The following is a 13,408-nucleotide window of genomic DNA, read 5'->3' on the forward strand; positions in this document are numbered from 1 at the left end:
TACAAATGATTTTTTCTAAATATAGCTAGCTAACTACCACTATTGGTTTTGTGCTTGTAAAGGAGTTTTACAAGCTAGAAACTTGCACCAATAATAGTAGCATACTTTCTTAAGGAGTGCAACATAAAATAGAAAGTAGGAAGTTAGGATTAATACACTTCTCTTCCACGAGAATGATAAAATTATACTACAATTCCTGTTAAAATATACATTCATTTTCCCGTTACACAAAATATAAATTGTATTGTCCTCATAACGATTGAATTACATTTTTCTCTCAACTGATGTCAAAATTGATACTCCTCCCTATTTTTTTTTTTTATAAGCTACACTCGTTTTCTCTTATTAAACCTTGAGCCAAAGTGATAAGATAAAATATAGGCTTAATTGCATCAATGGTCCCCTAAATAATTACCAGTTTACATTTTGGTCCCATAAATTTTAAAACTAACATTTTGGTCCCTCTCGTTTTGCTCCGTTAGTCATAAAGGTCCCTTCCGTTATTTTTTTAATGTCTAAAACTTTTGATATAATTTTAACCATTGGATTGCATGTCCATTGTAATTAATAGTGAACTGTCGACACCTAATTTTTTTCGCTTTTCATCATCTTCTCTCTTCTTCTTCCTCATATCTTCATCAACCTTTCCAAAAAAATTTCTTTCCAAAAACCTAAATCCATTCTCTATAATTGAAACTTAAATTCACAAAATCCAACACTAAACTCAACAATTCATCACTGCAACAACAACTCATTTCGTTCACTACAACAACAACAATAACAACAACAACCCATTCTGTTCAATTTCGTTCCAATCAAAGGATGTCAACACTGGTTTTGCTGTTGTGAAAGAATTGGGGAAAAAAAAAACATATATGGGCTTTGAGGAGGTGAGAGGGAGAAAGAATTGGGTTTTGTGAGTGGGTTGGAACGAGAGAGAGCATATGGTCTGGATCATAACCCATGATTTGGAGGTGGCTTCTACAGTTTATCATAGTCTGGATCCCCATTTGAATCATTCAACTTGGGAACAGAGGGTGGAGCCTTAGATGAATGGGGTGGAACAAGCTCTCGGGTCAAGCTTTGCAGGTTACGAAACATGTGAATCTTTTCATTGAAGTGATTAGGATCAGTTGGAGAAGTTGATACGTGCACATGAAGGTTACAAAACATGTGAATCTTGTTATCTTTTCCCAAAAAAAAAAATCATTTTCGTAACCTTGGAATTGGAATGATATTAGTAGTATTAGCTTCTATGTGTGAATCAAAAGCTTCAATTGTAACACTATTTGAACACTATTTGAGTATGAATGTTAATAGTGTTGTTACAATTTCTCTATAGTGTTTATCTACACTTTGAAAAGAGTTGTTGTTGAGAAATTGAGAAAGGAAAGTGTTCTTGAAGAAATTGAGTGATTGGGATTTTTATGAAGATGATATGAAGATGAGGAAGAAGATGAAGGAAGAAGATGAAGAATGGGCAAAACAATTAGCTATTGATAGTATTCCATATGATACAATGGACCTTCATGATCCAATAGTCACTTTTTGATATAAAAGATCGAACGGTTAAAATTATAAGAATTAATAAAGTCTATGGTGGACCAACACTGTTTATGTTTCACTTTAGACATTTAAAGTTAAAGTTAACGGTCAGGGACTTTTCTGACTAACGGAGCAAAACAAGAGGGACCAAAATGTAGGTTTTACAATTTATGGGACCAAAATGTAAACCGGTAATTATTTAGGGAACCAAAAGACCAATTAAGTCTAAAATATAATATGATAAATGTCATAGATCGATGATATGATATGAAAAGAGAGATGAAGATAAAAAAAAATAAAAAAATTAGTGTTGAATATGTGTAGAAGAATATAAGGTGTATAAATATCATTATTGATTTCCAAATAAACAAAATATCACTGTTGATTTTAAAAAGAGTTCTTATATTTGTACATAGATTATTTTCGTTTAATATAATCAAATTTCTAATGAATATATTCTTTTCTATTTTTTATTCATAGTATCATAAATGCTTAATAGCAATTTTAGCCTCCTAACTTTCTCAAAGTTGCGATTTTGGTCCCCTAAAAAAGAAACTATAAAACAGCTGCCCCCTAAGTTTTTCAACTATAACAGTTTTGGCCACCCAAGACAAAAAAAATAAATAACACGTGGAACCTCACTTAGGGTGCCACGTCAGCGTAGACCGAGTCAAAATTCTTGGAGGCCAAAGCTGACATAGGTGCAAAACTTAATGGACGGTTTTGTAGTTTTTTTTACTTAAGGGACCAAAATCACAACTTTGAAAAAGTTAGGGGGCTAAAACTGCTATTAAGCCTGTCATAAAATATTTTTAAAGTTAGAGGGCTAATTACTATTGACATAATAAGTTATGTAAAGAAATTAAAATATATTTCTTGTCATATTTTACAAGGGTTGAGGAATGGGCGCACCGTTGAATTGTAGAATAGTTTGAGTTTTTTCTCTGCCAAAACCGCAAGGCAGCCACATTGGGGCATTGAAGCCCAATGGACCGTCGGACAGAGACGCAAGGTGCAGGGACTAATCGGAAGGCGCAATCTCAATTTTAGCTCCAGTATTTAAAGAGTAAAAATATTTGAGTTTTTTCGCTGAAGGAAATAGATTAGAAAAATTGTAGAAATTTGAGTTGTTATTGAATAACTCTTGTGAAGTTAATTTCTTATAATTCTTATGTATCTCTTTGCAAGAAATTAATTGATAGTGGATCAGAGAGTTGCTCTGACCTCCAAACATAGGTAATTTTTACGACAAACTATAAAACCAAATATTGGTGTTTTTTTTTTTTGAGCAAAAATATTGGTGTTTTTATTCCTCTACTCTATTTAATATTTTTTTTTCCTATGCTTTGATCATGGATTTGCTATTCACATAAGTTGCTATATTAGATTTAAATATGAGTATCGTTGCTTGTATTGTTTTGCTCTTGGTTTCCATTGTTACTTGCTTCACCTCTTTGGTCTTGTTGGTTTTTACAAATGGTTCAAATTCACAACAAGTAGCGTCCACTGTGGGGAAAATGTATAAACTTGTCAAGTGAGAATCACAAGTACCAAAAAGAATATCGAGAAATTTTCATGTGACAATGATTTTGGGTTGTGGAAAGTGAAGATAGAAGTGATTTGGCTCAAGATTTGTAGAAACTTTGAATGGAGAAGCTTGTATGCTTCCAACTTTGCCACAACCAGTTATAAGACAGGGAGTTTCATTATCTAGAGCCTTGAAGATAAGGTGCTAATGGAAGTCGGAAGGAGAATACCACAATGTCAATATAGACTAGGTTGGAATTGTTTTATGGATGCTCATTTCTTCACATGTGTCCAAGGAAGAAACACTTTGAAACTCTTAGGCTAAAATAAGGCGGAGTTGTTCACCTTGGAAATGGAAAGGCTTTTAAGGTTCAATATATGGGTTGAATTTGTCTTATAATGTTTGATAACCATGAATTTCTTTTACATGGTCTAAGTTATGTTCCTATACTTGGGAAAAACTTATCATCAATAACCATGTTTGATGAATTAGACTATTGGGTAGTAGAAATTTCATATGATGCTAGATATAGGTACCAAAGTATGTTTTATGACTCCAATTTTATTGGTCATGCACTAGTATCTAGTATAAAATCACGTCATAATTATGAGATATATGGTTTTGAGATGGGGTATATTAGTATTATGAGTTTAGTTGGACTAATTGAACAAGGTATATCAGGTGATGCAACTGAACTAGAAATGTCGAAAACTAACAATGGCATGAAGTTTGTTTAAGATCATTTTGAATAGTTTTACAGGTTATAAGGTGAATGGCATAGTGGATGTACCCTTTTGGTTACTTTGGTCGCTTGGGAACTAGTGGGACTAGAAAAATATACCCAACGGTGGCACCAACACAATATGGCTTTGGAGACCTTGTGTGTTATATGCTTGTGTTGGAACAAGGAAATCTTCAAGAGGATAGAAGACATTTCAGGGGTTGACGAAAGTATGGTATAGCATGTCAGATTCTAGGGTTAGAAAAGAAATTTTAAACATCTTGGACCGTGAAAAAACTTCGAGTCTCTCATTTATGCGATGATATTTAGAAATTGGTAGAAATTAGGATTGTTCTCGGAGAAATCTTGTGAATCTATTTCTTGTAACTCTATTATATCTCTTTGTAAAAAACTTATTGATAGTGGATGACAAAACTTGTCTTTACACAAACAAAGGTCATTTTTGCCCCAAACATGATAGTAAAATCTTAGCATGTTTGTTCCTCCACTCTCTCTAGTTTTGTTCTTTGCTTTGATTGTTTGTTTTTTATACAAAGTTGTTAGATTATATCTAGATTTGAATATTGTTGTTGGAACTATTTGGGTATTGGCTGTCATTATTATTTGATCAACATCTTCAATCTTTTGTTGGTTTTGACAAAGAGTTTGTATTCACAGTAGTTGAATATGTACTCATCACCCAATCGCTCAATATCATGTCATCTTCTTTTTTTTGTATTTATTTTCAAAAAACTCAAATTTTGAATGAATTTTCCATAGCAACTAAATCAACTCCAAGGTACCTAAAAATTTAACTTTTTAATGTTTTAAATATTAATATAAGTGGGAGAAAATTCAACTGCGAATATAAGGAACCAAAATTTCAAATTTAGTTTTTTTTTTGACTAAAATGCACTTTTTACAATACAACTTTAACCCCTTTTGCAAAATTGTAGTCCCCTTAGTGTGTCTCGGTGAATGCTGATGTGGATGTGTTTTTTACAAAAACAAATGGCCTTTGGGTGCATACCAGACACTTCATTTTCAACTATTTTCTCTCCTTTTATTGTTCATTGTACCCTGCAATCCTTCTTCTTATACTCACATCCTTTTCCTCACCCTTATTCCTTCAAACCCAGATCATATTGAGCATCTCATTTTTGACTTGAACAATTCTGCCATAGATCAAACTATGTTTTTGTTTTTATTGGAAAAGTGACATTTTCATTGATCCTGAATTGAGAACAAAATGATTCGTAGTTACGTTCTTTAAATTGAATGTCGCATCATAAGATTTTTAAGTCAAATTGAATGTAACTTGGTTTTGGTGAAATATGTGAAAAAAGACGAACTTTGGAAAATAGACGGACTTTGTGAAATTGTGAACTATGCCATGTTGGCTTGTAATTAGTTATATGATAATGATTAGGTGATGAATATTGGTCGAATTTATTAATGATACGTGAAGGAAGTGTTGATTAACTAAGTGTAAGTGGTGAATCGTCTAAGACGTAAATTGGCTAAATGAAATAATGTTGTTTCATTGATATGAATGATGAATGTTGGTGTGGTAAACATGATGACGTGATATTATGATTACTTTGGTGATGATGAATTGTTGATGTATGTATGTATTGATTTGATGATGCAATTATGTGTTGGTGTGGTGATATATTATATAATGGTGTGAAATTATATAATGATTAGCTTTTGGTGATGTGCATTTTCGAGTCTATACTTGATGTCAAAGCATTCATAAGTCCTATTTAAAGATGAGTATTTAAGATGGGTGATTAATTCGGTAACTTACTTCTGAATTATGATTTACAGAGGACGTATTTAAAGATGAAGGATCAATCAGTAACATAACTCCGACATCCAAAACTTAATACCACGTGCATATACAGTCGAATTAGAACATAACATACACATGATTTATGTGAGAGTCTTGATTGATTATGTGAATTATGTGAAGATGTGTGCATGACTATGTGTATTCATGTTATATTTGATGATGGAGATGAAATGTGAATGATATATGTCTGATTTGGCGATAAAGTGATAATGTGAATACTTGTTATATTTAGTGTTGATGATTTGAGAATTAATATGTTTGTCGATTGAATAAGAATGCATATAATGATGGTATTTGAGGAAACGAATATGTATTTTCATGTGTGATGTTTTGATTCCTAAATACTATGCTTAAAATCTTTATGTTGAATGTTTATCTTACCTTCTAGTGGATGTTTGGTCGCCTACTTCCTTGTGGTATAGACGTGCAGGTTGAGGACGCTTAATTAGCGCGAGTACCCAAGGATGACTTGATGCCTACCCTCCTTTTCATGCTTTTGCTTTTGGAGTCTTAGTGGTACTGATTAGGTGTCGGGGATTTATTTTATTTTGTCTTGGATTTATGTTTTGAGGAACCAGTGAGTTCTCATAGATGAATTATTTGAGATGTTGAGATGATAACTTTATGTTGTGATTCCGCTGCGACTGCTTTACGATTATGAGGATTTATGACTAATTTGAATTAACGATGAAGGAACATCTTGAACCTTTGTGATTATCTATTGAATTATTATTTAAATATTGTATTGCGGATTTGAGGGGGGTTACAATAATCATCCCACGAAAATCCTCTAACCCTAGACTGTCGTGACTCCATGCCCATTCCACCTCCCAATCTCCCTTATCCCCCCTCCCCATTTTGTCACACCCTGCTTGAAACCATCCCCATCCTGTTGTTCCTCACTTCCGACAAAAAAGACAAGTGTGATTTTCCTAAGAGGTGCCTAGGGTTGTCGCCTCTCTCCCTACCTCTCATTCTCTTCTTTTTATGAGTATAATTAATTAGCTGATCAAAATTAGAAAGTAGTAGTAGTATTAAAACATTTTTTTTTTTGTCTTAAAATTTAGAAAGAGAGTCGTAAAGCCTTAAATCATTGGGCATAGTTATGTTTGCTAGAACTTGTTTGAAAACATTGGAGGCTATATATTTACCATTGCAATCCCTCTATGAGAAATGCTTAAGTCACACCTTTTAACACACTCTTATAACACACTCCAATTATAACATGCCACTTCATCCAATTTTTTTTATTCTTTTACCTAATAACTTATTGTCCCGGTTGAGTAAGCTACATCGTCTTTCAAAATTTCTACAGTATTCACAATAAAAAAAATGCAACTTTATGCATTCTCCAATTAATAAACTCCATGGCTCAGCTCTTCCAATCTCTCTCACAAACCGATGCCACCGTCACAATTATTTATAGCAAACTCTTATGCTGATACCAAATAACCCATCTATAGTCCATCAAATTGGAAACACAGATTCAAAATAATTTTCCCTTTTATAACCAGAATACTTTAATAGGAACTCTTCAATAGGAACCTTCTAATGGAGTTTAATGAAAAAGATTAAAACTTTGATGTTTGAATTGAAAGAAAAAAAAAATGTGCAGAAAGATTTTGAGTATGAACCGCAAAAACAGGGTAGTGAATGTCATCCAAAGTAAAAATAATCTTTGTCCTTGACAACATTTTTCATTTTAAGGTAATTTTTTTGGACATCCATTGCTGAATCTTGAACTTGAACATACGGTGGTGGTGTGGGTGGTTGAAGAAGTGCATAGGAAGAGAAGATGAAAAGATTATTATGACAGAAACAGGTAGCAAGTGGATGAAAAGGTTGAAACCAGTAGCGGGTTATAGGAGAAAAATAGTGGATGACATGGCAAATTATGATTGAAGAGTGTTAGTGGAGTGTGTTAAAAAATGTGACCCTAGCATTTCTCATCCCTATATTATAAACACCTCCAACTTCTTTTAGGTATGTATGTATAGGTGTCATCACCATATTTCATTTCATCTAATCATTTTAGCTAATAATTATCTCATTTCAGCTAATAATGCGTGAAAATCATAAAATGTCCCTTTCAATACTTCAATTACTAAATGAAGCTAAGAAATAATATATTTTAATGCTATGATTAGGTGAAATGAAATGTGGTGATGACACCCATGCATATATACCTAAAAGAAGTTGAAGGTGTTTATAATAAGGGGATTATGTCTCTATTGTATCGTGCATATCATCCAACAATTTATCTCATCATGTCTGTATTCTATCATGCACATCAAACAACCCTAAAGATCTAATAGGAAGAATAAAAATGATTCCATATAATCCTAGAATTTGTCAAGATGGGATTGAATTGACAATATAACACATGATATTAACTCATCAGAGTCAGGTGTAGAAGGAAAATAAATGTTGTGAATGGGGATAAGTTGATGTCAGGGTAAATATATACAAAATCAGTAGTTTACGTAATATATATATATATATATATATATATATATATATATATATATGAGGCAGGATCTATTGACACCAGGTGTAAGTTAAAAGACTTACACCAAATTTTAACCATTAAATCAAATTAATCCAATGGTTCATAAATGTTTCATAAAAGGTGCATGTGAGTCCTCTTTTTCGTTCGTCATTGGAACAAAAAAAATCCCAGATTCACAATGTTATCATGGTTTTTGGGTGCCAAGCCATTAATTGGACTTGTACCTTTCGACCGTTGACATCTCTCTTTTTTCTTGGGAAGGGAAAAATTGAGAAAAAACCCTTAGATTCTAAGTTCGGGGGTCGGTTTTACTACGGGAAGGTGTTAGGCACCCGGAGTAACTATAGTCCTCTATAGGAGCCGTTTTCCTAAGTTGATTTCTACGCTTTAGTTTTATTGCTTATTTGTAAAAAGAGGAGGTATGATTAGTGATTAGAAAGAAAGTCTAAATGGTTAAGATGAATTGAATTTTTCCTTAAGAAAAAGAAAGGGGAAAATGAAGTGTTGACTTCATATTTATTATGAAAATTTTTGAAGTGAAGTTCAATTGTTTTTTTTGGAAAAAAGATGGATTTTCTCTAAGTGTTTAAAACCTAAACGCTTATTTAACCATACAATCCTATGCATACATCTAAGGTGAGTGTGTGCATGTCGGTGCGTCATAGTGTCCATAGTCCATATTACAAAAATTGCCTAAATACATTCTATGGCCCTTTGCCAAGCTACAAAATAATGATGACAAATTACATCTCTAAAGGAATTAAAACTTGCAAAAATAAATGCTAGGCTAAAGAAGGTGGAGGGAATGCTAAATGAGATGCATGAAACATGGAAATAAACTTGTTAGTGAAAAGAAAAAAAACATAACAAGTACTAAGAAATAAAAGCATGCAAGATGGCACAAAAAGTTAACAAAATGACATTAAACCCTAAAAATTTAGGTATGAAACCTAAAGCATTCTTGGCCTCTAATTCTCATGCTTTAACAAATTTTGAAAGAGTTTTCTTTATCTCAAGTTATAGCATGGAATTATTGGGAACATGCAAGCATGGTTTCATGCCATATTTTCTAGAATAAACTTGGTATTTTATATCTTTCAAACTATGCATATATTGTTCATAAAATCAAGAACTTATGAACCAAATCAAAACAGCAAATCAACATGAAATTAAAGGCACAAATCTCTCATATTAACACAGCAAGTAGTTTTTATCACATATTCTCACATCAAGGACAAATGTGTGAAGAAGAATCCATAACAAATAATTCAAAGAGAATTAAAATGCTATGAATTAATTATACAAAAATTTCATAGATCCTTAATGTGCAAAAATGTCATAAAAACACTAAGAAAATATCAAGAAACATGTATGAATTTTTCTAGGAATTTTATCACAATTTTAATCAAGACATAGGTGCAGGTAGCAAAAAACAGGGGTGTGAATAGCAAGAACAAAGCAAGAAATGTACAGAAAATTAAGCCCAAACCCAAAGCCCAAAACTACAAGGTCCGGATGCACAGGAGCCACACGATTGATCCAGGATTCAAAAACCCTAGATCAAACGGCCAGGAATCAAAGGAGGATGGACCGGACTGGACCGGTCCGGTTCGCTGGCCTATAAAAGTGGAGGAACACCGGTTTTCTCATTTTTCACTTGGCTTTCTCTCTCTAAGTCCTTCTCTCTTCTCTCATCTCTCACCTCTCTCTAGAAACCTCACCGCCGGTGAGGATGAAGCTACGGCGGAGACCTTGAAGGTCCGCCGGAAACTTCATCTTCTCCGGCGAGACTATGAATTCCGGTGACCTAAAATTTCCAGAACTTAAAGGTTTTTGTATTTTCTGGTTCGTCCTTTAACCCTAAACACGAATCCAGCAGTTGTTTTTTCAAATACGGTTTGAAACGACGTAGATCTAAAAATTTCCATACGGTTTTGAAACTGATTTTTTTGATTTTTTTTTGAAAGGAAATGTTTAGATCGTTTAAAGATCTACATCGTCTCGTTATTCGCTGCTTCTTTGATGTTTGTTCTTGCTTTCAAAACTTAGATCCTTATGGATCTAGGTTTCGTGTTTACGGTTACGGTTTCGTCTTTGAGTTCTGGAAATTTTGGATCTATTGCTTGCGTGATATTTTTTTATAGGTTTAACAGTGATAACACTTTTGAGAAAAGATTCTGAGTTTTACCTAAGGTTTTGGTTGAAACCTTTAATGGAGGAAAACTTTGGGAAAACTTGAATGTTCTTGGTGCTATGTGATTTGGCTTTGAATCCGGAAATAAACCGGTGTTCCTGCTGGTTTCTTGCTTTATCGTCTTCTTCGCCGGTTTAAACCTTCATTATCTTTCCTTCTTCTTCGTCTTCCTCACTGTATCTTCGTGATCGGTGCTGGAGTTTGCCTTTGGCGAATTCGCACCTTGAATTGCGAAGATACTGATTCAATGATGATGATTCTTCAAAGAATCACTGAGAATCCATGAAGAAATAGCTTGAATTTGTGTAGTTTCTGTTTCTGGAAAAGGTTAGGTTTACGCCATTGATGAATGTTGAAGCTTTTTCTGTTTTGATCTGTAACTGACAAGAGAGAGAGTGTGACTCTGTGTTTATGAGTTGGCACTTGATGAATGGAAAAACGTGTGGCACTGTACACCTTTTATAGCTTGACATGTGTGCATTGGAACCAATAGGATAGTGACACCTGGATTTGCATGAAAATGGCGCAGCTTGGACTTAAAATGGATTCTGGACCTTTCTGCAAAAACAGAGAAATTGAGGACTAAACTGCAAAATTAAAAAAAAGCTTGAAATGAAATAAAAAAGTTTGGACAAAAATGCAATTTTGGGACCTCAATTGAGGGACCAAAATGCAATAAAATAAAATTTGAATAAAACGTAATTTGATCAAACGTAAAGTGAAACAACAAATAAAACTGACAAAACGGACTAAAACGAACCAATGGCCTAAATGAGGTACTTCAAAGTAACCTCCCCATGCCAAAATTTTATGTGAAATGACCAAAATGCCCCTAGGGCTAAAAACGACCTAAACAGATTCAAATTGACCTGACACTGACTCAGACGCGAATTTGAAATGAATTTAAACAGGGTTTACTGATGAAATGTTAAAAATGAATTTGAAAAGACTCAGAGACAGTCACAAGGATGAAAATGGGTCCCACTGCAGGAAATGACCAAAATACCCTTCTGTATGACTTTTTGCAAATTTTGAAATAAACTTGTAGAAAAAGCAATGTAATGATTCAGAGACACTTTTAAATGACTTACAAGACAAGTAAAGACATCTTGAAAGGTTTTATGCAAGAAAAACATAGGTAAAAATGTGATTGAAAACACTGCGTAGCAGAGACAAATTGAACTGTGCAGTTGAAATTTGACATTTGACAAAGTTTGAAATGAAATTGGGCCCAGTATTTTTAGGTCCAAAAACAGGGTATAACAGCTGCCCCTATTTAAGTTTCTTTGTCTGGAGAGTCAAGAGACGGAGTCTTTGGCTTGACAGGACGAAGATACTTAAATATTAGCATTTGCACTGTGTTTGGACGTAAAAATACGCCTACCCATTTTCAAATAATATGCATGCCATGCATCATTTGGATTATGAATGCAAGATCTCATGGGGATTGGAAATTAACAAAATATGTCGTATCCATTGCGGGATTGGTAGACATTGACAAAGATAGTGAATAGCAGAGTAACGGGAAACTAGAAACAAGTTGGAAAGGTACAAGCTGTTCTTGGATTCAAACTAGCCACTTGACCGGGGATGAAACAAACAGACAAACTGCGAGTTGTTCTTATGGATTCGAACTGGTCACTTCACAGGGGATAGAGGTTACTGGACAAACATGAGTTGTTCTTATGGATTCGAACTGGTAACTCACTTGGGGATATCGGAAAGTGCGAGTTGTTCTTATGGATTCGAACTGGTGACCCGACTGGGAAAAAAAGAAAATTGGCAAGTACGAGTTGTTCTTATGGATTCGAACTGGTGACTCGACTGAAAGCAAGGCAAATAGACAGGTGCGAGCTTGTTCTTGGATGCGAACTGGTTACTCCACCGGAGAGAAACAGATAGACAGGTACAAGCTGCTCTTGGATTGAGCTAGTCACTTGACCAAACGGAAACATGTTGACAGGTACAAGCTGCTCCTGGATTGAGCTGGGCACTCGACCGATAACATAAGCGAATTGATAGGTACAAGCTGTTCTTGGACCTGAACTAGCCACTTGACCAAACAGAAACATATTCACTGGGGATTAGTTTGTTGACAAAATATAGATTGAGGTTGACTTGACGTTGATTTGAATTGAAAGGCAGAAATTGACCGATATTATTGGCTCACAAGGTTTTGACAGAGAACCTGACATGAGTATTGAATTGAGACTGATGTTGACATTGGAAATGCAATATGCATGGATGATATAACAATTTCATTAAATGCATGGGCACGTAATATGCATGATTATGCATGTATGAATGCTTGTAATGCATGACCGTTGGCATTTTGTAGGCACGACTTCACGGGGAAGACAAGACATTAGAGTATTGGGCACGTAGTGGCTCGTGCTATATTACACATTCTTGGAAATCCTCTTTGGGGATGACGTCGTTGGGAGACGTATCGGAACCATGGCTGAGGGCAGGTAGCTATGCATCTTGCTGGGGATAGAATCTTGGAAGACCCCACTGGGGAAAACGCCGTTGTGCTGGGCATTTCAGTGCTGGGTATGTTGTAGACATTGCATCTGTGGTCAATGCTTTTTGCATGTTATATTCTCAATTTCATTCATTCATTTTTTGCATCCCATTTTTGCCTGGATCGCCCTTTCGGGTTTTCGGTCCACCGGGGAAATAAATTCTTTTCAATGCCCCATTTTTGCCTGAACTGCCCTTTCGGGTTGTCAATCCAGCGGGGTGCTCATTTTTGCCTAAGCCGCCCTTTCGGGTTTTCAACTTAGCGAGCTCATTTATTTTCATGCATTTTCATTCTGTTTTTTCATTCTTGCCATTGACCACAGACTATCCTGGAGGAGAACCTGCTTGTAACATATATTGAAATAGACATCAACATACTCTCGCTCATGCATGTTTCATTTGAAGGTATCCTGTTGCTCAGGTTTGCTTTTCAAAATAGACAAAAGGTTTTCAATTTTCAAAATGTTTGTTTCAAGCATTGTCATTATCAAAATAGAAAGAAAATGTTTTGTGTATAGCTTTGAAAGTAGAAG

Source organism: Medicago truncatula, chromosome 2 (assembly GCF_003473485.1).
Source record: "Medicago truncatula cultivar Jemalong A17 chromosome 2, MtrunA17r5.0-ANR, whole genome shotgun sequence".
In the NCBI taxonomy this organism is placed as follows: domain Eukaryota; kingdom Viridiplantae; phylum Streptophyta; class Magnoliopsida; order Fabales; family Fabaceae; genus Medicago; species Medicago truncatula.